Source organism: Rana temporaria, chromosome 2 (assembly GCF_905171775.1).
Source record: "Rana temporaria chromosome 2, aRanTem1.1, whole genome shotgun sequence".
NCBI lineage: Eukaryota > Metazoa > Chordata > Amphibia > Anura > Ranidae > Rana > Rana temporaria.
In genome coordinates, this window is record NC_053490.1 from 259,534,444 (window position 1) to 259,562,315 (window position 27,872).

Below are 27,872 nucleotides of genomic sequence, written 5' to 3' on the forward strand. Positions count from 1 at the left end.
CTTATCACAGGTCTACTAACTTCTATCTTGCTCCTTACCGTCAAAAATGAATAAAATGTCTTTATAAAAATATAATATGACAGATAAACATGACTAAAACCCTACCAATACACAAGTGTTGATAAAACTAGATAAACATGAACTATACCGACATTACAGCCAAGCAATTGTTGTCATGGCAATGTTAAAGTTGAAGCTGTACATGATTTTTTTTTTTTTTTTGCTGCTGCTGTGAGTTACAAAAAAAAAAAAAAAAAAAGAAGAAAGGTGGGTGACTGTTCCACCCAAGCCTGTCTGAATAGCCGCATCGCATCGGACTGCGCGCTCCTCTCCCTATCCAGGCAGGAAACACTGGTCTCTATAGGATCCCGCGGAGCTGCAGCCTCTGGCCACGCCCCTCTGCTCGCCTCGTGCTCAGGGGAGGGGGACTGAGGGTAGATGGCGCGAGGACTCTGAGCAGCGGAGCGAGCGGTCAGTGCGAGGCAAGCAGGTGATGCCACCGTGTGTGCCATAGCAGCGCTCCAGGTAAGCACTCAATGGAGAGATTTACTAGTCACTCCCCCCCCTTTATACGGCTTGTAAGCATGGAGTACTGCAATGCATAGGAGCCGTAGATTGTTTGTATTAGACATGTGCAGTGCTGTGTGATTGTGCTGAGCTCGGATGGAGCCCTCTGCAGATGGCATTGTTCCATTAACCCATCTGCTGCCCGCTGGAGATGTGTGGCGCTGTCCATGGCTCATGTGGTGCTGATCCCTTACCCACACTTGTTGTCATATATATACGGTGAGCCTGATGGAGGGAGAAAATACCCTTTGTTTGTACCTTCTAATGCTCAATATTATTGATATAATAATAATAATAATAATAATAATAATAATAATAATAATACTACTACAGTCTCAGCCTGCTCTAGGAGATGAGCTCTCTGTTTACCATGGGCACTTGTGTATGTTATTGTTACCTGTTAAAGAATTTCACCCCCCTCCCCTTACATTTTACGCTGAGTGATTCACAAAAAAATATACTCAAATATCCAGCAATGTTCTTAGTGATTCTTCATGCCGCTGCTGTGCGCAGGGTCTCGCACCGCTATTGGCCTTTGAGACATCATTAGGGGGTCGTTTTTTTTGGGGGGGGCTTTGCAGCCAGCTTCCTGATGATCAGGGGGTCAGTTGCTGATGATGATGCACTAAATGAGCAGTAGCATATCCTGTGGCCATATATATATATATATATATATATATATATATGTGTGTGTGTGTGTATATGATTTCGAGAGAGGCAGGAGTTGGATGAGATGGCAAAAGGTGGAGGTCTGCTTTAAGCGTATGCCACACTGACTGACTTAAAGGGTAACTCCACTTTCATGAAAAAAAATAAAATAGAAAATAAGGAAAAAATAATATAGCGTGTACAATTGTGACACAAGTCATATTGTAATTGAATGTTATTAATAATTACCTTTCCTTTTCAATCTGCAGCCGCTGTCATTTTCTGTAAATGCAATGCAATATGGCTACCTGGAGTTGTTCTGTACAGAGTATGTACTGACCTCTCCCCAGACACATCATTTCCTGCTTGTGTGATTGGCTCACCAATTTTGCCTAAGATACAGGTCAGATTTTAGGCATCCCCTGCAACAAAAATGACATTTTTAGTGAGACACTCCCAGTAGGAACACGTCTAAGGCCACGTACACACCACTGGAAACGATCCGCCGGATCGTTTCCAGCGGAGATTCCTCCTCCGGATTTGGATCCGATGGCGTGTACACACCATCGGATCCAAATCCGTGCGGAATTCATCCGCGGTGACGTGTCGCGCCGTCGCCGCGACGATGACGCGGCGACGTGCGCGACGCTGGAAGGTAAGTACTTCCACGCATGCGTCAAATCATTACGACGCATGCGAGGGAGGGGAGCGGACGGATTGATCCGGTGAGTCTGTACAGACCACCGGATCAATCCGCTGGAGCCGATTCAAGCGGATAGATTTCTTAGCATGCTAAGAAATTTATATCCGCTTGAAATCGATCGGCCCGAGGAATCTCCGCAGATAAATATCCGCTAGGCCGTACAGACGACCGGATTTGTCCGCTGGAACTGATCCGCGGATCAATCCCAGCGTATAGATCCGGTCGTGTGTACGGGGCCTAAAGGGATGCAGGCCCAGCAGATTTCCTCATTAGTGCCCTGCAGGTGCACACCTTCTAGATAATTATAAAACCACTCCCATTAGATACACTCATCACTGAGGCTCGGAGAAACCTACAGGGATTACTTCAGAATAACAAAAGGTAGGAATCTGCAACAAAGGTGGTTATAAGCCTTGCAATGTACATAGATCACCCAGGGGAAATGTTTCTTGTTCTCGACAAAAGTGGAATTACTCTTTAAAAATTACATAAGGATAATCATAATAATAATATTAAAGTTTTTCTCAGGTCAGAGGGTTTTTTATCTTAATGCATTCTATGCATTAAGATGAAGCCCAATGAATTGATTGGCCTTTGGTAATACACAGTGGTGAAACAAATCATCCTATGCTAGTTGTACCTGTTTATCTGCATCCATCTGTCATGTACATCCCTGTGAAACACAGAGAGATAATTTTTCACAGCAGCACAAAGCAGGGAGCTGATATTACATTCTGCTGAGCCAAGTGAAGATAGATCTATGAGCTGATTGGAAGCGAGGGACACACCCCTTCACGCAGTATACAGGAACATAGCTGAGGATGTCAATCATCTAGAAGTCTCTCCCCTGTCACCTTTTTTCTCTAAAGCCTCGTACACACGGGCCAGAATCTCGTCAGGAAAAAAACGTTGTTTTTCCTGACGAGATTCTTGGCAAGAATCTCTTGCCGCCCGAGTGTACAGACTCTCCTTTCAAAAGAACCGCGGTTCTCTTGAAAGTCAAGATTGCGGTGACATCATCGTGTACGACGAACATGCGCTCGTCACATTAGATGCCGTCGCCATCTTGCTTCACCCTACCTATGCCTAGGAAGCTACCGCGCATTCGTCAAAGTCATTTTGAGCATGCGCGGGTTTCCACGGCGACAGGTAAGTATACAGATGCTCGGGTTTCTCGTCGGGAAACAGGCCGACAAGAATCTCGACGAGAAAATAGAGAGCAGGATCTCTATTTTTCTTGTCAGTATTCTAGGCAGATTTCCAGACGAGAAACCTCAAAGCCTCGTACACAAGCACGGTTAACTCGGCAAGAAAGCTCTGCCAGCAGTTTTCTTGCTGGTTCTTGCCGAGAAAACCGAGCGTGTGTACGAGGCTTTAGTGTCAGGAAAACTTGTCAGAAGTTGTTAATTCTGATAGCAAAATAATGAGGTAGCAGACAGAAATGACGCTTAGTACTTTGGATTGAGACAAGTACACACTATAGACAGATATGCTTTGTTTATATTTCCTGTCTGAGGTTTAGAAGCACTTTAAATAAATTAGGCTTGTCTGGCTGCATGGTTATTTTAAGAAGGGAGCTTTGAACAAGGATGAAAAGTGATCCTTTTCCACAAAGACAACAAATAGTTAATGGTGCCTAAGGAACCAGGCTTCATTTTTTATTATGTGTAAGAGTGAAAATTAACTAGTTGCTATAGGGGACAGCCCCCCCCGGTTCTGCGACAGTCTTCTTTGTTTCATTAAGGTCATTTAAATGTTATATACTACATATCTTTTCGTCACATATGCATTATGCAAGACAACTTGCTTAATGATCGTTAGTGTTAATGATCTTTAATGTAGCATTGTTCTACAACCGCTACTTGCTGCAGAACATCTTGGATCTGAGAGAAGCCGGCAGTGTAGAAATGTTTCTCATTTTGCAGTTGCATGTGTTTCTGAACGTAGTTCTGATTTTACATACACCCATCTCCGCAGCTGTCAGATCTGTCACACTTGTATGCACTTTTCTGTGTGTTTTTTTACTGGGCTCAAAATGTCAATGTGGGAGTAGAAAGACCTTTGTTTCTGCAGTCCAACTTCACTTTTCATATTGCCCAGTGCAGTATTAGACCAGAGCTATATAAAATGCAAACGCTGCAGTGCAATTACTTGCGGATACAGTGTTCACGTGCAATATTAGATTTGGCTTTTGCAACAGCAGTGCTTTGTTAGCTATTGCCAGTCCATTGTCTGAATTCACTAGATGGCATAACTAATGGCACATTTATTAGTGGCAAAATAATTATGAAAACATTCCAATTTGCACCATCCTATAAACTGGATGACGTGAAAAAGGACAATAGAATGTTCTTGTGTAGCAGTTATATTACGTTTCTGTTAAATGAATGTAATTAGGTGGCTTGGCAACTGTATTTGATTAGCAGCTGTTTTTATCAAACTGTAGAGTAATATGATTTTATTTCTTGCTATTGGAACACTCGGTGCAGCTAATTTATGTTCAGTATGGGTCATGTGGATTTTTTTGTGTTTTTTTTACTCTACCCTATGCTTTTATTGGATGAAAGTTCTTTGTACACGCTGGCAAAAGTCAATGTTTTACACGTTCGCTGTTCTAGAGATGCTGACTCACCAGCTTCTTCAGGTATAAAGCATAATAGCTCAGGTGCTATCTATTGCTAAGCCAATTAAGCCTCATGTAGAGAAAAGCAGGTTGTCCTTCAGAGGTTGGATACAGTCTAAACATCGACATGTGGATGCAGGCTGGCAGAAACTGGTTCAAGCTCTAAGAATCTGCAGACTGCAGAGATTAAAAGATGCAAGTAAACTGGCATAGGCAAGTCTTTTGCCTACTTTTGGCTTTAACGGGGGAGCCGACCTTGGTGAACTCTACACATTATCATTGTGAACTGTCCCCTATACAGTATGACTAACAACCTTTTTGCATTTGAAACAATTTACTAGAACAAGAGTTAAATCTCCCCTGGTAAGTAGTACTGTAGCTTATACCATGTTGAACTGAGATCAATGAATAATTTATTTTAACCCTGTATTTAAAGCACAGACCTGTGAAAGGCCTCTTGGGGTCTATTGTTTAACTGCTGCATCGGTCTATGTTGAATATATACCATCTAATAAAGGCATATGTATTGATCTTGCAATAAATTACTTAATTTATTGCAAGAGGTTGACTTTTACCAGACAGAATGTGGATACATTTTGCTATGATTAATAACTGATAATCTCAGATTTGACCTTGGCTCTTTCACCTTTGTTTAAAAGGTTTCTGTAAAATACAGTGTACTGTATAATATATTTTAAAGAAACTGCAGAGTATTTGATGATACTGGGTTTGTTCATATTGGAAATCATTTATTTTAGAACCCAATGTAGAAGTTATATGGCCTTCAGTTCCAGCATTATGTATACGTGTTACGTATGATGACTAACACTGCGTTGTATTGTGTGACATCTGATCTGCCATGTTGATTTATCTCTGTATTGATAGTTTGCTACTTGTTTGCGTAAATGACTTGTAGCTGACTTTATCAGAAATCAAACTGTGTCATAAGAAATGGATATTTGGGGTATGACATAAGCAAAAAATCAAATTGGAAAATCTCCAGGAACTAGATGTCCAGCATATAAAAAAAATTGATATCATTACCTTCTGGGAATAATTTTTCAACAGAAGGTTTTTTATCTCAATGCGTGGGATGCATTAAGGTAAAACAAAAATACCTTGATGCATTAGAACCACTTTAAGGCACTTGTAAAAAACGCTTTAAAAGTAAGGATTAGGATTGCCCCGATACCACTTTTTTAGGACTGAGTACAAGTACCGATATTTTTTTTCATGTACTCGCCGATACCGATTACCGATACTTTTTTTAATGTCATGTGACAGTTTGACTGGTGGGCACTGAAAGATGGCACTGACTGATGGGTACTAATAGGCAGCACCGACAGGTGGCACTGATAGGTGGCAATGATGGATGGCACTGATAGTTGGCACTTATGGACACTGATGGCACTGACAGTTGGCTGCCACTGACATGGGGCTGGTACTGATGGGCGGCACTGACAGGTGTCACTGATGGCATTTATGGGCACTGACAGGTGGCACTGATAGTCGGCACTTATGGGCACTGATGGCACTGACAGGTGGCTGGCACTGTTAGATGGCACTGACAGGTGGCTGGCACTGATAAGCAGCACTTATGGGCACTGATGACACTGACAGTTGGCTGGCACTGACATGGGGCTTGCACTGATGGACAGCACTGACAGGTGGCACTGATGGCACTTATGGGCACTGACAAGTGGCACTGATGGATGGCACTGATAGTCGGCACTTATGGGCATTGATGAACTCTGCACGCCCTCTCTGCTCGCAAACTCCGCCCGACCCGTCTGCTCGCAAACTCCGCCCGCCCCCCTCTGCTCGCAAACTCCGCCTGCCCTGTCTGCTCGCAAACTCCGCCTGCCCTGTCTGCTCGCAAACTCCGCCCGCCCTGTCAGCTCGCAAACTCCGCCCGCACTGTCAGCTCGCAAACTCCGCCTGCCCTGTCAGCTCGCAAACTCGGCCCACCCTCTCTGCTCGCAAATTCCGCCCGCCCTCTCTCCTCGCAAATTCCGCCCGCCCTCTCTCCTCGCAAATTCCGCCCGCCCTCTCTGCTCGCAAACTCTGCCCGCCCTCTCTGCTCGCAATCTCCGCCCGCCCTCTCTGCTCGCAAATTCCGCCCGCCTTCTCTGCCCGCAAACTCCGCCCGCCCTCTCTTTTTGCAAACTCCACCCACCCTTTCTGCTTGCAAACTCTGCACGCTCTCTCTGCTCGCAAACTCCGCCCGACCCGTCTGCTCGCAAACTCAGCCCGCCCCCCTCTGCTCGCAAACTCCGCCTGCCCTGTCTGTTTGCAAACTCCGCCCTCCCTGTTTGCTCACAAACTCCCCCCGCCCTATCAGCTCGCAAACTCCGCCCGCCCTGTCAGCTCGCAATCTCTGCCCGCCCTCTCCGCTCGCAGACTTCGCCCACCGACCAGGTATCGGGTCAGGCATCGGGAGCATTTGTGTGAGTACAAATACTTGCACAAATGCTCTGTATAGGTCCCGATACCGATACTAGTATCGGTATCGGGACAACCCTAGTAAGGATGCTTTCTTTACTTAAAAGTGCATAAGCAGAAAACCCCTACCATTTGCCTTTAAAACAACGATTATTTCCACACAGGACCTTGGCTGGTAGGTGGTTCCAAACATCTAGAAGAACTAATCATATTTCTGTGACTTTAAGCTGTCTCAGGCCTCGTACATACGACCGAACATGTCTGCTGAAACTGGTCCGCGGACCAGTTCCCGCGGACATGTCCGACCGTGTGTAGGGCCTAGCGGACCGGATTCCTGGCCGAGCGGACAGGTTTCCAGCAAACAAAAGTTTCTTAGCATGCTAAGAAACTTGTCCGCTGGAAGCCTGTCCGTCGGACATGTCCGATGGTCAGTACGACTCATCGGACATGTCCGCTGGCCCGAGAAGTGATTCGACGTATGCATGGAAGCATTGAACTTCCGGGTTCGCACACGTCGCCGCGTCATCGTGACCGTGTATTCTGTCCGCGGGGAATTTGGTCTGATGGTGTGTACACACATCAGACCAAATTCTGCCAGCAGACATGTCCGATGAAAACGGTCCGCGGACTGTTTTCATCGGACATGTCTGGCCGTGTGTACAAGGCCTCAGTTGCTTCTGTCTCTTCATGTAATCCCCGACAGAATCAATAATGTTGAGATCAGGGCTCTGTGGGGGCCATATAATTTATTTAAAGACTTCTTGTTTCTTAATTTCTTTAAAGAAAGTTAGTTATTTATGAGTTTGGCTATATTTTTGGGGCCATTGCAATGCTGCCGAATGAATTTGGAACCAATCAGATGCCTCACTGATGGGACTACTGGTTTGGATAACTATCTTCTTGTACTTTTCAACATTGAAGAGAGCACACATTTTGATAAAATTCCCAACTCTATGTGCAAAAATGCAAGGAAACTGCACCATGCATCACTATTGCTTGCACTGCTTGTCAAAAGTCCCAGAGCACTTGCCGCCATTTTCCTGTTATAGTGTTTTCATGCATAGGCAAAGCGTGACTTTGTTTTCATGTCAGAGGCATAGCTTTTTTTAGCGGCAAGTATACCAAGAGCACTTCTTTAGAACAGACTTCTTCAGAGTGTAGACTGGTGTATCAGGATTCCACTGGATTCTGCCAGATCTGCTGATGCTACTGCACACCTTCTGGCCGAGTGATACAGCGAGCGGCTATGGCCGCCCGCTGTATCACGGGAGCACGCCCGCAATTACCGACCACCATGCGAGCTCTCTCGCATGACTGTGGTGAGTAATTGTGGGGAGGACCAGAGACAGCCGCCGAGGGACCCCAGAAGACGTGGATCGGGGCCACGCTGTGCAAAACGAACTGCACAGTGGAGGTAAGTATAACAAGTTTGTTATTTTAAAGAAAAAAAAATTCCTTTAGTAACCCTTTAATCTTGCCATTGTATAAGATTTTTTACATTGAACTGTCGTCGGTGATATCAGCTTGTGAATACAGCATGGCTTTTCCTCACCGAGTTTCATTCCTTCTGCACAGATGATTCTGTTTTATTTAATGATTGGGTTTTAACTTACATGTTATCTTGTTGGTTGTTTAGCACCATGAATCCTTTTGTTAACTTTAAGGCTCGTACACACGATCAGATAATCCGACAATAATTGTGTGATGGATGTGTTTTGTCAGATAATCTGACCGTTTGTATGCTCCATCGGACAATTGTTGTCGGAATTTCCAACAACAGATGTTGGATAGCTATGCTCTCAAATTGTCTGACAACAAATGTGTTCCATCAGATTATCCGATCGTGTACACAAGTCCTTCAGACTAAAATCCAAAGTACAAGCACGCATGCTCCGAACCAATGCTAACCATCAGACAACATTAGCAGTAGTTGCCCAAAGGGTGGCGCTAAAGAGCTGAAAAACAACGTAGTTTTGTGAATGTTGGCTGAAAAAGTTCTGCCGTCTGTGTTCAGTTTTTTCCCTTCTCCTATTTCCTTCATTTAAAAAAATGTAACTGTCTACATACTGTAAATAATGTTATTGTCAGATAAAAGCTACTTAGTTGCTGGCTTCTAATGTTTTAAAGCTTTCTTCTAAATGTTGGAAACAAATTCCAGGTCTGGTCTAGGTGATAATATGCACAATATATAGTAAAGCACAGGATCATTACAGATTGGTCTAATGTACATGTTTACAGTATGTATGAATGTGAGTTAGGGACTGTGACGAGATCCTTCCTCGCCCAGGTCCTGCTCTCCCGACACTCCTCTGCTACCAGTGAGTCAGCTTGCAGATTGCAACGTCTGATGGTCCAGTCATCCAAGGTTCCGGGATCCGAATTACAGCTATGTGCCATTCGGACCCATTAAGAACAAACACCAGGCAGGCTGTATGTAAGTTCCAACAGGACCCTTTATTTTCAATTACACAGCACACTTTTATACAGAATTTTGGAACATCCCACTCCCAACAACCGCTTTCCTATTGGTCAATTGTAAAGTATATCCAGTCTTCACTCAAGTCCTCCTTGACCATGCAAATGAGGACTTGAAATTGTCAACAGGGATTGGTCCAATAGCTTGGATAGAAAGACTTGTGTATTGAGACAGAAGCCCCAGGGGGTAATCAATGTACACAATAACCCGGTCTACTTAATTACTACCTCTGAGAGGTTACATTGCTTTAGACAATAGAATGCTAATTCAATACAGCTGACAGGAGGCTTCTGACCTTTAGAACAATAAACACATACATCTTCACACATACATTCTAGATTCAATTAACCTTCAATCCATAGTTTTTTAGCCAGACGGAGTGTCTCCGACACCCGCTCTTAGCCTGCAGAGCACAATAAAAGGTATTTCTCTAGCTGGTTCCACTTAGCATTTCAATAGCCGGTGTCCTTGCATTGAATGTCCCTCTCCTGTGTAACAGATGTCAAGTAGAAACACTTTAATATCTTAAGATCCATGACATTACTTCCCCTGGGAAACAGTCCAACAGCCGCAGTGGGACCCAAACGGGTCAACTCGAGGATGTTGGAAAAGTAGTCTTAAGGTTCCAGGACTGTCCGCTGGGATGACCCATCTGCCTTCCTGTTTTGAGGTCCTGGCCCATAATCGGACGGCAAGAGGCTCACATTCAGTCCTCTCCAAAAGCCCCTGTCCCGGCTAGGTCTGTCACACATCTCCCCCTTTGGCAGGAGACTAACCCTGGGAGAGATCCCAATTCCGGTACCCACCCAGTACCCCAGATACCTTGTCCCAAACAGAGCATTACTCACCCAGCCCATCTCTGCCTCTCTCAGAGAACACGCCTGCCGCTGGGGAGAGGCCTGGACTGGCCCTTCTCCCTGGAGTCCTTTCAGCCGCTGGAGAGAAGACAGGGTGGCTGGGCTCAGTTCATCATGCTGTTGTGGATCTGGGCCAACTGGCCACCATTCCTGAGGTACACCAGTGGAGACTGAAGTCCCATCCACTGATGCTAGGTGAAAATCCCCCGGTGCTTGCAAAGCAAAGCCGACATCCTCCTGTCTCAGTGCCGCACCATTTTCTGGGGTTGTGTCAGTGGAGATCAGAGTCCCATCCACTACCACAGGAACCCCCTCTCCTGTTAGTTGAGAGCAGAGGCCTGGGGCACTCTGCTCTGTTGCCAGCTCTTCTGCTGGGTTGCTGTGAGTGGAGACCACAGTCCCATCCACCGATATCCGCTCAAGCTGTAGTCGTGTGCAGCAGCCAGTAGCATCTTGCCCTGCTGCCAGTGATTCAGCTGGGAGTAACAGCTTTACTACCTCAGCTTGTTGCTGGGGAGGGGGGCCAACCGCCCCGGCTCCCTGGAACGCCACAGTTGGTCCCAATGCTGGGCAGAGATGGCTAGCATTCTGCCCTGTTGCCAGCACTTTTGCTGGGGGTGCATAATCCATAACATCCTCTGAACAGTCAATACATTCTGTAATCTGTGGCTGGGGAGTGATCGCCATCTTCTCACCCTGAGCCTCCAGAACTGCCACGGGGGTGGGGCAGAGGTCTTGATCCCTCTGTCCGGTGACCAGTGCTTCAGCTGAGGAAGTTCCTTGTAACTCCACAAATACTGCCCTTGGTGCTGGGCAGAGCACAGTGAAGTTTGGCCCTGATACCAGTTCTTCTGCTGGAGGCTCCCCAGGTTGTTCTTCCTCAGCAGAAAAGTCTATCAAATCCCCTGTCTCTACAACTGGTGTCTGGGGATAGAGGTTCATCATCTCCTGTCCATGGAACCCAGAAGATGCTATGGGTACTGAGCAGAGGTTAGCAGAGCTCGGCCCTGCGGTCAGCACTTCAGCTTTGGGAATGGCAAGCTCCCGATTTTCCACTGCTGATTCATCAGCCAGGATTTCATCACTGTCAGCTGATATTTCCTCATAGTCCCAGGTAAAGGGAATCTCACCCTGCTGCTGAGCGGAGTCTAGCAGCTGTTTGTAGGCGATTTCCAGTTCCCATTCCTGAGCGGCCAGGAATTCCAAATCTTCCTGTAACCAGTGCACTTCCGGGACATTCAGTCTTCGCTCTCTGTGCTCCATTATTTCCTCCCAACGCCACTCCCGATCGCTCCCAAAGTTGGGATCCCTGGACATCCTCCAATACAACAATCCCAGGCCATCATAGTCAAAGCCTTCCGTGGGGCTGTCATCCGCTGACCAGGGGCACTCTTGGACTACATACCACCGGAGGGCTCTGTAGCTCTCGTCCAACCGCATCTCTTCCCGGATCAGCCTGCTTAACTCTGCTGTCCACTCCTGCTTTGGTTGTTCCCCCAATAACAGCATCCGTACTTCATACTGTGACCAGTACCTTACATGGATGGAGGGGAGAGCTTTTCCCTGGTGTCGCTGCTCGCGGGCTAGCGCTTCTTTCCAGAGTTCGCAGCGGATCGAATCAGACCATCCAAGCAGGACCTCCTCTGATACTGGTCCTCTGCGCTGTATCTGCTTCTCTCGCAACCTCCTTCTGAATTCCTCTTCCATGGTTACTGATATCTGTACCTCTCCTCTTCTTTCATTTGGTGCTGCTTCTTTAGGCGTTGTCACCGATCGCCGTATTTCTGCAATTCTCAGCTCCTGTTGCCGCTCTCGTTCTCTCTGTTGTCGCTCTCGTTCTCTCTCATCCTGCCGCTGGAGGTCTCTAATGGTATTCTGTATGGCGGTCTCTGATGGGTTTGCACCATATAATGCCAACCGCTGTTGAACTCGCTGCTGGAACAAGTCTTCAACTGACCAGGGTCCTGCATCACCATCCCTCTGATCCATCTCGGCTAGCGCAATGATCAGGGTGGCCTTGTTCTTCCCACCGGTCCCTCCACGGCTCTCAAGCAAGTCTTTTAGCATGGTTCTCCTCCAGGCTGCATAGCTGGTCATTCATGGTGGTGGTTTGGAGTTGTCCCAGTAACTGGAGAGCAAATCCCACCGCTCCCAACCAATGTGACGAGATCCTTCCTCGCCCAGGTCCTGCTCTCCCGACACTCCTCTGCTACCAGTGAGTCAGCTTGCAGATTGCAACGTCTGATGGTCCAGTCATCCAAGGTTCCGGGATCCGAATTACAGCTATGTGCCATTCGGACCCATTAAGAACAAACACCAGGCAGGCTGTATGTAAGTTCCAACAGGACCCTTTATTTTCAATTACACAGCACACTTTTATACAGAATTTTGGAACATCCCACTCCCAACAACCGCTTTCCTATTGGTCAATTGTAAAGTATATCCAGTCTTCACTCAAGTCCTCCTTGACCATGCAAATGAGGACTTGAAATTGTCAACAGGGATTGGTCCAATAGCTTGGATAGAAAGACTTGTGTATTGAGACAGAAGCCCCAGGGGGTAATCAATGTACACAATAACCCGGTCTACTTAATTACTACCTCTGAGAGGTTACATTGCTTTAGACCAGGGGTCTCCAAACTTTTTACTTCGAGGGCCACATTCTATATTTTACACATATTCGCGGGCCGGAAACATAATTTATAAATAAATCCACAGTAGAAATAGAATAGAATTTGACTTACTGCTGACAGCAAGATTGAATGGTGCTCCTCTATTCTTTGCTGGCACCTAAACGCTGGAGCATCATGCAGCGGGGCTAAACTTCCAGCGTGCATGAGGCTTTACATCCGTGTCACCATCATCTGTGTCACCATCAGTCTCTCCATTCATCTGTGTCACCATCATCTGTGTCCCCATCCATCTGTGTCCCCATCAGTCTCTCCATTCATCTGTGTCCTCATCTGTGTCCCCATTCATCTGTGTCCCCATCAGTCTCCCCATCCAACTGTGTCACCATCATCTGTGTCCCCATCAGTCTCCCCATTCATCTGTGTCCCCATCAGTCTCCCCACCCAACTGTGTCACCATCATCTGTGTCCCCATCAGTGTCCCCATTCATCTGTGTCCCCATCAGTCTCCCCATCCAACTGTGTCACCATCATCTGTGTCCCCATCAGTCTCCCCATTCATCTGTGTCCCCATCAGTCTCCCCATCCAACTGTGTCACCATCATCTGTGTCCCCATCAGTCTCCCCATTCATCTGTGTCCCCATCAGTCTCCCCATTCATCTGTGTCCCCATCAGTCTCCCCATCCAACTGTGTCACCATCATCTGTGTCCCCATCAGTCTCCCCATTCATCTGTGTCCCCATCAGTCTCCCCATCCATCAGTCTCCCCATTCATCTGTGTCCCCATCAGTCTCCCATTCATCTGTGTCCCCATCAGTCTCCCCATTCATCTGTGTCCCCATCATTTTCCCCATCCATCTGTGTCCCCATCCATCAGTTTCCCCATCCATCTGTGTCCCCATCCATCAGTTTCCCCATCCATCTGTGTCCCCATCCACCTGTGTCCCCATCAGTCTTTCCATTCATCTGTGTCCCCATACATCTGTGTCCCCATCAGTCTTCCCATTCATCTGTGTCCCCATTCATCTGTGTCCCCATCAGTTTCCCCATTCATCTGTGTCCCCATCAGTCTTCCCATTCATCTGTGTCCCCATCAGTCTTCCCATTCATCTGTGTCCCCATTTATCTGTGTCCCCATTTATCTGTGTCCCCATTTATCTGTGTCCCCATTCATCTGTGTCCCCATTCATCTGTGTCCCCATTCATATGTGTCCCCATCAGTCTTCCCATTCATCTGTGTCCCCATCAGTCTTCCCATTCATCTGTGTCCCCATTCATCTGTGTCCCCATCAGTCTCCGCATTCATCTGTGTCCCCATCATCTGTGTCCCCATTCATCTGTGTCCCCATTCATCTGTGTCCCCATTCATCTGTGTCCCCATCAGTCTTCCCATTCATCTGTGTCCCCATTCATCTGTGTCCCCATCAGTCTCCCCATCCAACTGTGTCACCATCATCTGTGTCCCCATCAGTCTCCCCATTCATCTGTGTCCCCATCAGTCTCCCCACCCAACTGTGTCACCATCATCTGTGTCCCCATCAGTGTCCCCATTCATCTGTGTCCCCATCAGTCTCCCCATCCAACTGTGTCACCATCATCTGTGTCCCCATCAGTCTCCCCATTCATCTGTGTCCCCATCAGTCTCCCCATCCAACTGTGTCACCATCATCTGTGTCCCCATCAGTCTCCCCATTCATCTGTGTCCCCATCAGTCTCCCCATTCATCTGTGTCCCCATCAGTCTCCCCATCCAACTGTGTCACCATCATCTGTGTCCCCATCAGTCTCCCCATTCATCTGTGTCCCCATCAGTCTCCCCATCCATCAGTCTCCCCATTCATCTGTGTCCCCATCAGTCTCCCATTCATCTGTGTCCCCATCAGTCTCCCCATTCATCTGTGTCCCCATCATTTTCCCCATCCATCTGTGTCCCCATCCATCAGTTTCCCCATCCATCTGTGTCCCCATCCATCAGTTTCCCCATCCATCTGTGTCCCCATCCACCTGTGTCCCCATCAGTCTTTCCATTCATCTGTGTCCCCATACATCTGTGTCCCCATCAGTCTTCCCATTCATCTGTGTCCCCATTCATCTGTGTCCCCATCAGTTTCCCCATTCATCTGTGTCCCCATCAGTCTTCCCATTCATCTGTGTCCCCATCAGTCTTCCCATTCATCTGTGTCCCCATTTATCTGTGTCCCCATTTATCTGTGTCCCCATTCATCTGTGTCCCCATTCATCTGTGTCCCCATTCATCTGTGTCCCCATTCATATGTGTCCCCATCAGTCTTCCCATTCATCTGTGTCCCCATCAGTCTTCCCATTCATCTGTGTCCCCATTCATCTGTGTCCCCATCAGTCTCCGCATTCATCTGTGTCCCCATCATCTGTGTCCCCATTCATCTGTGTCCCCATTCATCTGTGTCCCCATTCATCTGTGTCCCCATCAGTCTTCCCATTCATCTGTGTCCCCATTCATCTGTGTCCCCATCCACCTGTGTCCCCATCAGTTTCCCCATTCATCTGTGTCCCCATCAGTCTTCCCATTCATCTGTGTCCCCATCAGTCTTCCCATTCATCTGTGTCCCCATTTATCTGTGTCCCCATTCATCTGTGTCCCCATCATCTGTGTCCCCATCATCTGTGTCCCCATTCATCTGTGTCCCCATTCATCTGTGTCCCCATCATCTGTGTCGCCATTCATCTGTGTCCCCATTCATCTGTGTCCCCATCATCTGTGTCCCCATCATCTGTGTCCCCATCATCTGTGTCCCCATCATCTGTGTCCCCATCATCTGTGTCCCCATTCATCTGTGTCCCCATCATCTGTGTCCCCATCATCTGTGTCGCCATTCATCTGTGTCCCCATTCATCTGTGTCCCCATCATCTGTGTCCCCATCATCTGTGTCCCCATCATCTGTGTCCCCATCATCTGTGTCCCCATCATCTGTGTCCCCATTCATCTGTGTCCCCATCAGTCTCCGCATTCATCTGTTTCCCCATCAGTATCCCCAAAAATTGGTGTCCCCATTAGAGCCCCCCCATCATTTATCCGAGTCTCCCTGCACATTTGTGTCCCCATCACAGCCCACCCCCGCCTGCATATTTGTGTCACCATTAGAGCCATCAGCCCCCCTCCTCACATGTTTGTGTCCCCATAAGAGCCACCAGCACCCCCACATTTGTGTCCCCATCAAACCCCACAGATATTTGTGTCCCCATCAGAGTCATCACCCCCCCCCCCCCACATTTATGTCCCCATCTGAGTCATCACCCCCCCCCCCCCATATTTATGTCCCATCAGTCATCAGCCCCCCCCCCCCCATTTATGTCCCCATCAGAGTCATCAGCCCCCCCCACATTTGTGTCCCCATCAGAGTCATCAGCCCCCCAACATTTGTGCCCCCATCAGTCTACAACCCCCCCTCCACGTGTGTCCCCAGCAGAGTCATCAGTCCCCCAAAATTTGTGTCCCCATCAGTATGAAAAACCCCCTCCACGTGTGTCCCCAGCAGAGTCATCAGTCCCCCAAAATTTGTGTCCCCATCAGTATGAAAAACCCCCTCCACGTGTGTCCCCATCAGAGTCATCAGCCCCCAGATGTTTGTGCCCCATCAGCGCCATTCAACCCACCCCCACACAAGTGTATAAGCCCCCCTCCTTGCATGTGTCCAGCGCGTCTCCACTCTCCATCACTGGCTGTGCACTGCAGACCTGCTGCATCTCCCGACTCCCGCCCCGCTGGTATTACACACTCGTTACTGGTTAACAGCGAGGCGGGAGCAGGGAGGCGGCAACAGGTCTGCCCTAAACACCTCATTGGCTGCTGGGATGCCGTGGTCCCAGCCAGCAGCCAACACACACAGTGAGACGCCGGGAGGGATTGCGGGACCTGCGCTGCATATTGCCTGGGGCGAATATGCAGCGCAGGTTCCACAACTAACAGGGGAACTAAGGATTCACGCTGCGGGCCGGAATAAATGGCCTGGCGGGCCGGATGTGGCCCGCGGGCCGTAGTTTGGAGACCCCTGCTTTAGACAATAGAATGCTAATTCAATACAGCTGACAGGAGGCTTCTGACCTTTAGAACAATAAACACATACATCTTCACACATACATTCTAGATTCAATTAACCTTCAATCCATAGTTTTTTAGCCAGACGGAGTGTCTCCGACACCCGCTCTTAGCCTGCAGAGCACAATAAAAGGTATTTCTCTAGCTGGTTCCACTTAGCATTTCAATAGCCGGTGTCCTTGCATTGAATGTCCCTCTCCTGTGTAACAGATGTCAAGTAGAAACACTTTAATATCTTAAGATCCATGACAGGGACCTTAGGTTGTAAGCTCCTTGAGGGTAGGAACTGATGCGAATGTGACAGAAAGTATTGCAACGATCGCCATTTTATTCTCTAGGGTGTTAGAATAAAAAAATATACATAATGTTTGGGGGTTCTAATTAGAGGGAAGGAGATGGCAGTGAAAACAATAAAAACACACACATTAGAACTGCTGTTTTACTTGTAATGCCAACGGCCACCACCAGATGGCGCCAGGTCACAGAAGGCAGCTTGGGCCTTCACAAGGCTGCAAAGCCGCGGCCTAAATTACTGGCCGTCGCAGGCCCGCCACAATCGCGCGGCGGTAGAGGTGGGGGCGCACAGAGACACAGGATCCTGTGCCTCCCTGTGCCCCCGCCGCTCGTTTGCAAAGCCGCATCCTCAATTACCGGCGGGCGTGGGCGCCAGGTCACAATTTCTTGTCGCAATTGCGACCTGGCGCCCGGATTTTGTCGAGGCCTGGTCCAGACATATTAACCAAGCCCATGGGAAAGCAACTGGTTGAAAGACTGATGACTTTTTTACAATGGGCCAATGACCCAAGTATTACAATTTAGCCAGATAGTAGCATGTTAACCACTTGCCTACCGCCGTATAGTAAAATGACGGTGGCAGGCTCCCTCTCTCCCTCCGGGTAGATGTCATATGACGTCCTTGTTTTCCCAGCATTCTGGCGAGCTTGCCGCATCACTGTGTACTCGGTGCGCTTGCCCAGCGGCCGCCGGGCACCCTGAATTGCTCATCACAGAGCAGGGACGTAGATCTGTATGTGTAAACGCACAGATCCACGTCCTGTCAGGGGAGAGGTGCCCTTATCGTATGTTCCTTGTATATAGGAACAACGACTGATTTCCTCCTCATCAGTCCCCTCCCTCTACAGTTAGAATCACTCCCTAGGACACACAATTAACCCCTTGATTGCCCCCTAGTGTTAACCCCTTCCCTGCCAGTCACATTTACACAGTAATCAATGCATTTTTATAGCACTGATCGCTGTATAATCGTGAATGGTCCCAAAATAGTGTCAAAAGTGTCCGATATATACGCCGCAATGTCACACTGACGATAAAAATCGCAGATCGCCGCCATTAGTAGTAAAAAAATAATAATAATAAAAATTATATAAATCTATACCATATTTTGTAGATGCTAGAACTTTTGCGCAAACCAATTAATATATGCTTATTGCAAATCTTCGTCCTACACTTCCATCAGACAGGCAAATATTAATGATAGCAGGTATATAAATTGGCCGCTTACTGGATCTGCTGGATCCCTATTATAGAGATCAGAGGAGCTCAGCATAAAGAGCTAATCCGGAAATCCACGTACACGCCCTGTACACACGATCGGTTCGTCTAATGAAAATGAACCGATGGATTTTTTCATCAGATATCCGATGAAGCTAACTTTCATCAGTCTTGCCTACACACCATCGGTTAAAAATCCGATCGTGTCCAACGCGGTGACGTAAATAAAACACAACGACGTGCAGAGAAAAAGGAAGTTCAATGCTTCCGAGCATGCGTCGACTTGATTCTGAGCATGCGTGGATTTTTGACCGATGGATTTCCCCACAGAAAATCGATTTTTTCTATCGGTTTTTTAACCATACGAAAAATGTAAAACAGGTTCTATTTTTTTTCACCAATGGGAAAAACACTGATGGGGCCCACACACGATCGGTTCGTCCGATGAAAACGGTCCATCGGTCCGCTTTCATCAGACGAACAGATTGTGTGTACAGGGCATCAGTCCTTTACTTCTCCAGAACTCTGCAAACAATCTCCTCCAGAGATTGGTAACAAAGTAATGCCGCTCAAGGCGCAAAATGAGGCATGTTAAAAATAAGAAAAGGGGGCTTCATGGTGCAGAAACTTCTTAAAAAGAATACCCTTTATTTGAATAACGGGTTGCTGACATCCAAAAACATGAGGAAAAAAGGTTTGCCAAAACAAACAAGGCGTTCTGGCTTCACTGCTCGATTCCCTACTGCGCATGCGCGAGTCGCGCATCGCCGTCCTCACTGGTCCCCGCAGAGAGGACACCCCCTCCCCCTGAAAGGTGTCAAATGTGACACCGGAGGGGGGGAGGGTTCCGATGAGCGGAAGTTCCTAGGGTGGAGCTTCGCTTTAACACTGAAACTTGTAGCCTGTATTGTAAGTACTCCACTGTATAAGACAATAATTATAGTTAAATTGATCAAATAAGTGCTAAGTAAAGTCTATACTTAATATTTTATAAGTGTATTCAAATATGCAACCCTAAAGACCCTGCAAGCTTTTAGTTTTGATAGACTATTTCTTGGCTTTCTTTTAGATATTACCAGCTTGCTTTCATTGGTTATATTTTCTGTTGCATAGCAGAAAACCAAAATTTAAATTGTCGAAAATGTTTTACAGATTCTCATTCTTTCTGAAGCCCATTAACTGAGTGACTGAAATTATAGGCCTTAAAAATGTGTTACGATATTAAACTAAGTGTGCATGATGGCTTTATAATTAGATGTGCTATGCTTCTTTAGTGGAAATGAATTACTGGTGACCTCTCTGATCTCATGGGCTTAAAGCGGAGGTTCACCCTAAATTACAACTTTCTCTTAATGAAACCACTACCCATCGACTAAACACAATCCGTTGTTTTTTTTTTTTTTAATCGGAATCTTTACCTTTCTAATGCAGCAATCAATGTGGTGCCAATCAGCCTTTCCCTGCGGGAGTGGGCGTGTATTAGCTTTTCCCCGACAAGCGCTATGTCTCCTGGGAGTGAGTGATGAGAATCCCAGGAGACGCGCTGTACTGTAATCCCGCGATATGTCGCGGGTCACGTGACGCCGGCCGTTGTGATGGCAACTGTGCAGTGTTGACGGTGACGCTCGCCGTCAACACTGCACATGCGCGGGATAGAGCGGTGAATGCTGGGACGTCAGCATTCACCGTATCCCAGAAGGAACTCCGGGTGGGCTTCAGAGTGCCCACAATCAAGATGGAAACGTCCATCTATGAATTATATAAAATATGTTTTGCGGGACAAAGATAATCGTGGCGGCTAAGACATTAGGACACATGAGGAGCAGATTACTACAGGTAAGAGCAGGAGAACGAAAAAAATAAAAAATACCCACGGAACCCCCGCTTTAAACTTATATTTTTATCTTATTTTAAGGTTGAACGAAAACTTAAAGGGTCACTAAAGGAAAAAAAATTGTTTGCTGAAATGACTGTTTACAGGGTATAGAGATATACAAGTTAACTGATTCCTTTTAAAAATTATTAAAAATAGATTAAATTCAATCATATAATGTGCCTCTAGTTTCACTTTCGGTTTTAAACTGGTTTCATGTTTCTGTGAAGTAAAGAGACCCACAGAACAAAAACAAACAAATCCAGGGCAGTGTTTTGTTTTTAAAATGAATCTGATTGGTTCTGTTAAGTTTTAGACACACAGTAATGACAGCTTAGACCACCGTGAAAAGCTCCCAGTACTGTGGTTATAAGGAGCCAGACAAGCAGGAAGTGTGGAGATCACAGAAGAATTACAGCAACTTCAAAGCAAAAACGAACAATAAGGACATTAAACCAGTACTTCAGTAAGGTAAAGGAAGCTATTTAGCTAAAAAAAAAAATTCTTTTAGTGACCCTTTAACTGAATTGAATGAAACAAGAAAAGCTGATCCAGGTGAGTGAGTCTCTGGTTAGGCCGGGTTCACACTGGTACGACAAACGCTCCGTCATTAGGAGCTAATTTTGCATGACGTATAAAAATCAATGTTTCCCTATGAGAGCCGTCTTAACTGGTCCGACACAAGTCGGTCCGACTTTGAAAAAAAGTTCCTGCACTACTTTGGTCTGACTTTGATCCTACTTTAGCCCATTGAATATCATTGAGGTCGGACCAAAGTAGGATCCTTGTCTTTACCATCCGACTTGTGGCATCCGACATGGTGATTACAACAGCAGTAAAAAGAATTTATCTCACACTGGGATTGTTTTGATTGGTCAAAGAACAAGTCAGACTATCACAAAGTAGGACCAAAGTAGTATCCTGTTCATGAAAGTCAGATTGATGTCGGACCAATGTAGGATCAATGTAGGACTGATGTCGCAGAGCAAAGCAGGTGAAAGCCGTATCACTGTCGTGTTGTATCAGTGTGAACCCAGCCTTGATCCTCACTTACACTAGTCAGGTGCTAGCCCAGCTCGCATGCTGTGTAATGTGAAGAGATAATTCCGGATGGCTGCACTTCCAAAAATACTATTTTTATTGAAGCTTCATATGACAAGTGGTTGACAAATGGAGCAGGGGACAAAAAGTTAGACGCGTTTCGCGCAAATGTCAGAGCTTAGTCATTACCTATTGGAGCTAGTCACCACAATCACCTATATACTGCTCTAATGTGTTATCATTAGGATACAGGAGAACTAACCAATTAAAATTAGTACTAAGCTGGTGTTACAAAGAAGACCCGGCTAGAATACACGGTACTTACACTCAAATCTGATGTAAAGAGTTTGGTCCAAATCCACTGCCAGACAAAAATCTGATACACCAATTGAACTCGGAGCAAACTCAACACATCAGTCAAAATCATTGTATAGTTACAACAACATACACAAAATAGAAAACATGTATATATACAATGAAGTTGACGTTAAGAACAAATGATTTTAAAAACAAAGTGTTAGAACATCATGAGGACCAATACTAGCATATTCCCAAAGTATGTGCATAATTTCTCAAATGAACGTCAATGAGAAAAAAAAAAAAGGGCGAGAAATAGCTGCTAATAGACTGCAGGAAACTAGCTAAGAAAAAAAAGAGAGAAATGGCTGCTATTTACATGAAACGCGTCTACCTCTTTGAAACAAGAAGTCTCCTGAGCTCACCTAGTGAATCACCAAATAGTCAAGGGAACCAATATGTGAGAATGCTGCTCAAATCTATAAAGTGTACAAATCCACTAAAAAATGTAATAAAGAAAAAAGTGTGATGAGCGCAACCTCTAAGAACACTCTCTGAATAAGATTTAAGGGTTAACGAAATCCACGTCACTTCCGGTCACATGCAATGTTCCTCCGCGTCTACCTCTTTGTCCCCTGCTCCATCTGTCAACCACTTGTCATATGAAGCTTCAATAAAAGGATTTCTGGAAGTGCAGCCGTCCGAAAATATTTCTTCACATTAACTGAATTGAACTTTTGAAAATATGAAAAGTCACCATCCACTGGGGAAAATGAAAAAGACTGTATCATAGTCAGAGTGTCTAATGATTGCTTACCCCACCCACCTTGCAATATTAATTGAAATGACTTTAATTTTGCTTCCCTGTGTGCTCTGTTTTCACTTGAGTCAATGAGAGATTGCAGTAACAGGTAATCACAAGAGGTGCAGAAGGTGTAGCTGCTTCTGTGTCCTGAAAAGGGAACAAAAATTAAAGTTCTATTTTTTTAAATTTAAAGTGAACAGACAGAAATATGAAAGCTGCTATTGGGCTGGGTCTCTCATCCTGAACTTGGTATTACAACCTAATAAATCATTGGCTTCTAGCATGTATGCAGGGTGATAGCTCAGACTTTTCAGGCTTCAGCTGCTTCGAGTTTCAGGTCAATGACAAACTTTGAAGTTCTGGGAAGACTATAAAACATTTGATACTTTACTTTTTACTTTGTTAAAAAATAAATACTTAGCTGCAGAGCCTTGAGGCTTTAGTAACACTTTGTGTAATAGTCATTTAGGAGGGAAGGCTTGAAAACATCAGCTGAAAGATCTTTGAGCTAAAACACAAAGGCCCGGATTCAGAGAGATCTGCCTATCTTTAGGCGGGCGTATCGTATCTCAGATACACTACGCCGCCGTAACTTAGAGCGGCAGGTCCCGTATTCAGAAACAACTTGTGCTGTAAGTTACGGCGGGGTAGTGTATCTGACACGGCGTAAGCGTGCCTAATTCAAACTAGGCTGGTAGGGGGCGTGTTGTATGTAAATGTTTCGTGACCCCACGTAAATGACGCTGTTATTGAACAGCCCATGCGCGCGCATGCTCAGTATCACGTCAAATTTTCTAATTAAATTACGCCCGCTCAATGCTTAGTCGACGTGAACGTAACCTACGCCCAGCCCCATTCACGGACGACTTACGCAAACGACATAAAATACGACGCTGTTCGTACGTTTCCGACGTCCATACCTAACATGACTGACCCCTGCTTTATGAGGGGTAACTTTATGCTGGTCCGACGCCTTATGTAAACAACGTATCTTGATACATCGGGCGCACGTACGTTCGTGAATCGGCGTATCTAGCTCATTTGCATATTCAACGCGGAAATCTACGGAAGTGCCACTTAGCAGCCAGCGTAAATATGCACCCTACGATACAACGGCGTAGGAGACTTACGCTACTAGTATCTAGGCAACATTGAGGCGTATCTGATTCTATGAATCAGGCGCCGAGATGCGACGGCCCTTATTCGGAGTTACGACAGCGTATCTGGAGATACGCCGACGTAACTCCTTTATGAATCCGGGCCAAAGGGTCTGCTTTTTTTGTATGCTTTATGTAACTTGTATATATTTGGTTATATTTGGAAAATTGTGTGGTGACATACCATATTGTATGTACAGTGCCTTGCAAAAGTATTCACCCCCCTTGGCATTTTTCGTTTTTTTTTTTTGCCTCACAACCTGCATCATTTAATTTACAGAACATGCCCACAACTTTGAAGATTTTTTATTTTATTTTTTCATTGCATTGTTTTTCAGCAAACAATAAATAGGACAAAATAACAAAAAAAGTCAATGTGCGTAACTATTCACCCCCCCCTAACGTCAATACTTTGTAGAGCCACCTTTTGCGACTATCACAGCTCCAAGTCACGTTGGATAAGTCTCTATGAGCTTGCCACATCTTACCACTGGGATTTTGCTCATTCTTTCTTGCAAAACTGCTCCAGGTCCTTCAAGTTGGATGGTTTGCGCTTGTGAACAGGGATGGACTGGCCATAGGGACTACAGGGAGTTTCCCGGTGGGCCGATGGCTCAGTGGGCCGTTTTTTAAAACAGAGATGCTGCTTGGAGAACTTTTTTTAACGCCCTGGCAGCGTCCCAGTGTGAAAGCACTCAGGCTTTCACACTGAGACTGCAGCGGAAGCGTTTTTCAGTCGCTTTACAGGCGCCCAAAAGCGCCTAAAAAACGCATCAGTGTAAAAAGGGGTCCTACACTCACCCCCTATCTTTTACACTCACTTTCTTTTTCTTACACTAGCCCCCCTCTCACCCCCTTTCCCTCAACCCTCCCTCTCTCTCATTCCCCTCTCTCTCACCCTCTCATGATATACAATAATGGATGTAGGGGCCTTTTGGTGGGCGTGATTTTTTGGGGGTGGGGGCAGCATTTTATTGAATTAAAGTGGGCCGGTCTGGATGAAGTCCAGGGCCAAATTTTTGTCCCAGTCCAGCCCTGCTTGTGAACAGCAATCTTTAAGTCTGCCCACAGATTTTCTATTGGATTGAGGTCTGGGCTTTGACTAGGTCATTCCAACACATTTACATGTTTCCCCTTAAACAACTCAAGTGTTGCTTTAGCAGTGTGTTTGGGGTCATTGTCCTGCTGGAATGTGAACCTCCATCCTAGCCTCAAATCACACAGAGTGGTACAGGTTTTTCTCTAAAATATCCCTGTATTTAGCACCATCCAGCTTTCCCTCAACTCTGACCAGTTTCCCAGTCCCGACTGGTGAAAAACAGGAGTTCTTTGGATGATGTGATGTGTTGGGTTTGCGCAAGACATAGCATTTTCTTTGATGGTCAAAAAGTTAAATTTTAGTCTCATCAGACCAGAGCACCTTCCTCCATACATTTTGGGAGTCTCCCACGTGCCTTTTCGCAAACTCAAAACCTGCCATTTTGTTTTTTGCTGAAAGTAATGGCTTTCTTCTGGCCACTCTGCCATAAACCCAACTCTATAGAGAGTACGGCTTATTGTCATCCTATGTACAGATACTCCAGTATCTGCAGCTCCTCCAGGTATACCTTAGGTCTCTGTGCTGCCTCTCTGATTAATGCCCTCCTTGCCCGGTCCGTGAGTTTTGGTGTGCGGCCGTCTCTTGGCAGGTTTGCTGTTGTGCCACGTTCTTTCCATTTGGTTGTGATAGATTTGATGGTGCTCCTAGGGATCATCAAAGATTGGGATATTTTTTTTTTGCTGAAATGACTGTTTACAGGGTATGGAGACATAATAGTTAACTGATTCCTTTTTAAAATTGATTGAAAAATAAATAAAAAACAATCATTTAATGTACCTCTAGTTTAGTTTTTGCATCTAGTTTAATTTTTGCATCTAGTTTCGTTTTTGCATGTTATCCTGCCTGTGTGCTAGACAGAGCCATAGAGCAGTGATGGTTTGGAAAATAAAACTAGAATCTCTCAGTACTGTGGTCATCAGGAAACAGACAACCAGGAAGTGTCCAGAATAGAGAAGAATTACAGCAACATCAGAGCAAAAACGAACGAGGACATGAAACCAGGAGTGCAGTAAGGTAATGGAAGCTATTTAGCTAAAAAAAAGTTTTCCCTTTAGTTTTGCAGCATCTGGGGCCTTTGAAAAAGGTGTGTATATGTATTGACAGATCATGTGACACTGAGGCCCCGTACTCACGACCAAACATGTCTGCTGAAACTGGTCCGCAGGCCAGTTTCAGCAGACATGTTTGGTCGTGTGTGGGCGCGAGCGGGCCGAATTCCAGCAAACATTTGCCCGCCGGGCCTTTTCCCAGCAGACAAATATTCCTGGACTTGTTTTAAAACAGTCCGCTGGAATTCTGCCCGCTCGGACATGTACGGTCGTCAGTACAGACCTACCGTACATGTCCAGGCGCCCGCCGTCCCTCGCATGCGTCGAATGACTTCGACGCATGCGTGGAAGCATTTTAAAGGCGGGCCGCCCACGTCGCCGCGTCATTGTCGCGGCGACACCGCGTCATCGACGCGGCGACACCGCGGACACGCCCCGCGTATTGTTTACGCGCGGACTTCTGTACGATGGTGTGTACAACCATCGTACAGAAGCCCTCTGGCAGACATGTATGGTGAAAACGGTCCGACGGACCGCTTTCACCATACATGTTTGGTCGTGAGTACCCGGCCTGAGATTGCACACAGGTGAACATCAGTTCACTAATTATGTGACTTCTGAAGGTAATTGGTTGCTCCAGAGCTTTTTATGGGCTTCATAACAAGGGGTATTACATCCGCACGTGCCAATTATCATTTTTTTTTATTTCTGAAAAATAGTTTTATGTACCGTATATATTTTTCTAATTTTACTTCACCAACTTAGACTATTGTGTTCTGACTAGAGCTGCACGATTAATCGCCAAGAATCGTTATCGCAATCTTTTTCTGTTGCAATTCTTGACACAGGGTTTTGCGATCTTTGACATGAAAATAATTTTCTCTATGCACTTTGGTAAGTAAAGAATTTCCTGTCTGCTCTCAGCCAAAAGTCAGTCTGGGCAGCCTGCCAAGTTTTAAAAACATTCTTTATCAGTGGAAAGTTAAGTCTAAACATTGTATCACTTCAAAGGAATAAACTTCTGTATGTAAATTAGGGAACGTTTAACCCCTTAAACACCAAACCTTTTTCTGACAGCTCTTTTCAAGTTAAAATCATTATTTTTTTTTGCTAGAAAATTACTTAGAACCCCCAAACATTATATCATTTTTTTAGTAGAGGCCCTAGAGAATAAAATGGCGGTTGTTGCAATATTTTATGTTGCACTGTATTTGCGCAGCAGTCTTTTTAAATGAAATTTTTTGGGAAAAAATTACTTTAATTAAAAAAAAACTAGCCAGTAAAGTTAGCCCATTTTTTTTTTGTATAAATGTAAAAGATTTTACGCCGTGAGAATCGTGAAAGAATCGTGATCTTCATTCTAAGCAAAAACATTGTGATTCTTATTTTGGCCAGAATCGTGCAGCTCTAGTTCTGACCCATCATATGTAATTCAGATTAAAAAAAACACTGAGCTAAATGCTGTAATGTAACAAAGTAGGTAAAAAGCCAAGGGGGTGAATACTTTTGCAAGGCACTGTATGTATTTATTTTGACAAACTGATAAAGTGAAGGTTCCAGATTGAAGCATGTGAAGAACACCTGTCTGGGTTAACCATGTATGTGTTAGTGGAGGAAAATAATTAATGATGGAATGTAATTGAATTAATTAGTCATTAATCACGGGATTGATTCCATATGTGATTGTTTGAAAGTGTTTACATGTTCATGAATTTTTCTGAGATGTTAGATGTGTTCTGATCTGACGGAGGGCATAAGCTTGTGAGCCTGAAATGGAAATCTTGAACATCTGATTATATACTTTTTCTGTATGTGGTCGGTGGGAGGACCAGATTGTATTTCACTGATTGCAGACTGGGTGCTGCTTTCCTTAACTATAGTGAAGATATATGTCCTTTGAAAGCGTGCATCGGTAAAGATTTGGAATCTACACAGAGATGGCTACCAGCGGATCCTTTTCATATTCTGAAACTGACACTGTTGGATCAAGAGATTTTCTGACCCAGTCCTCCATGGT

At 45.6% G+C, this 27,872-nt stretch overlaps 1 protein-coding gene across 2 annotated transcripts in view; it reads left to right on the forward strand.

Moving 5' to 3' along the window:
* The first annotated feature begins 388 nt into the window (after positions 1-388).
* Positions 389-27,872, forward strand: part of LOC120926691 (ras-like protein family member 10B) — a 115,852-nt gene continuing 88,368 nt past the window's right edge. For both annotated transcript variants that reach the window (XM_040336838.1, XM_040336839.1), the window contains exon 1: positions 389-525. The gene's annotated coding sequence lies outside the window, so the exon portion shown is untranslated. The remainder of the gene's footprint in view (positions 526-27,872) is intronic.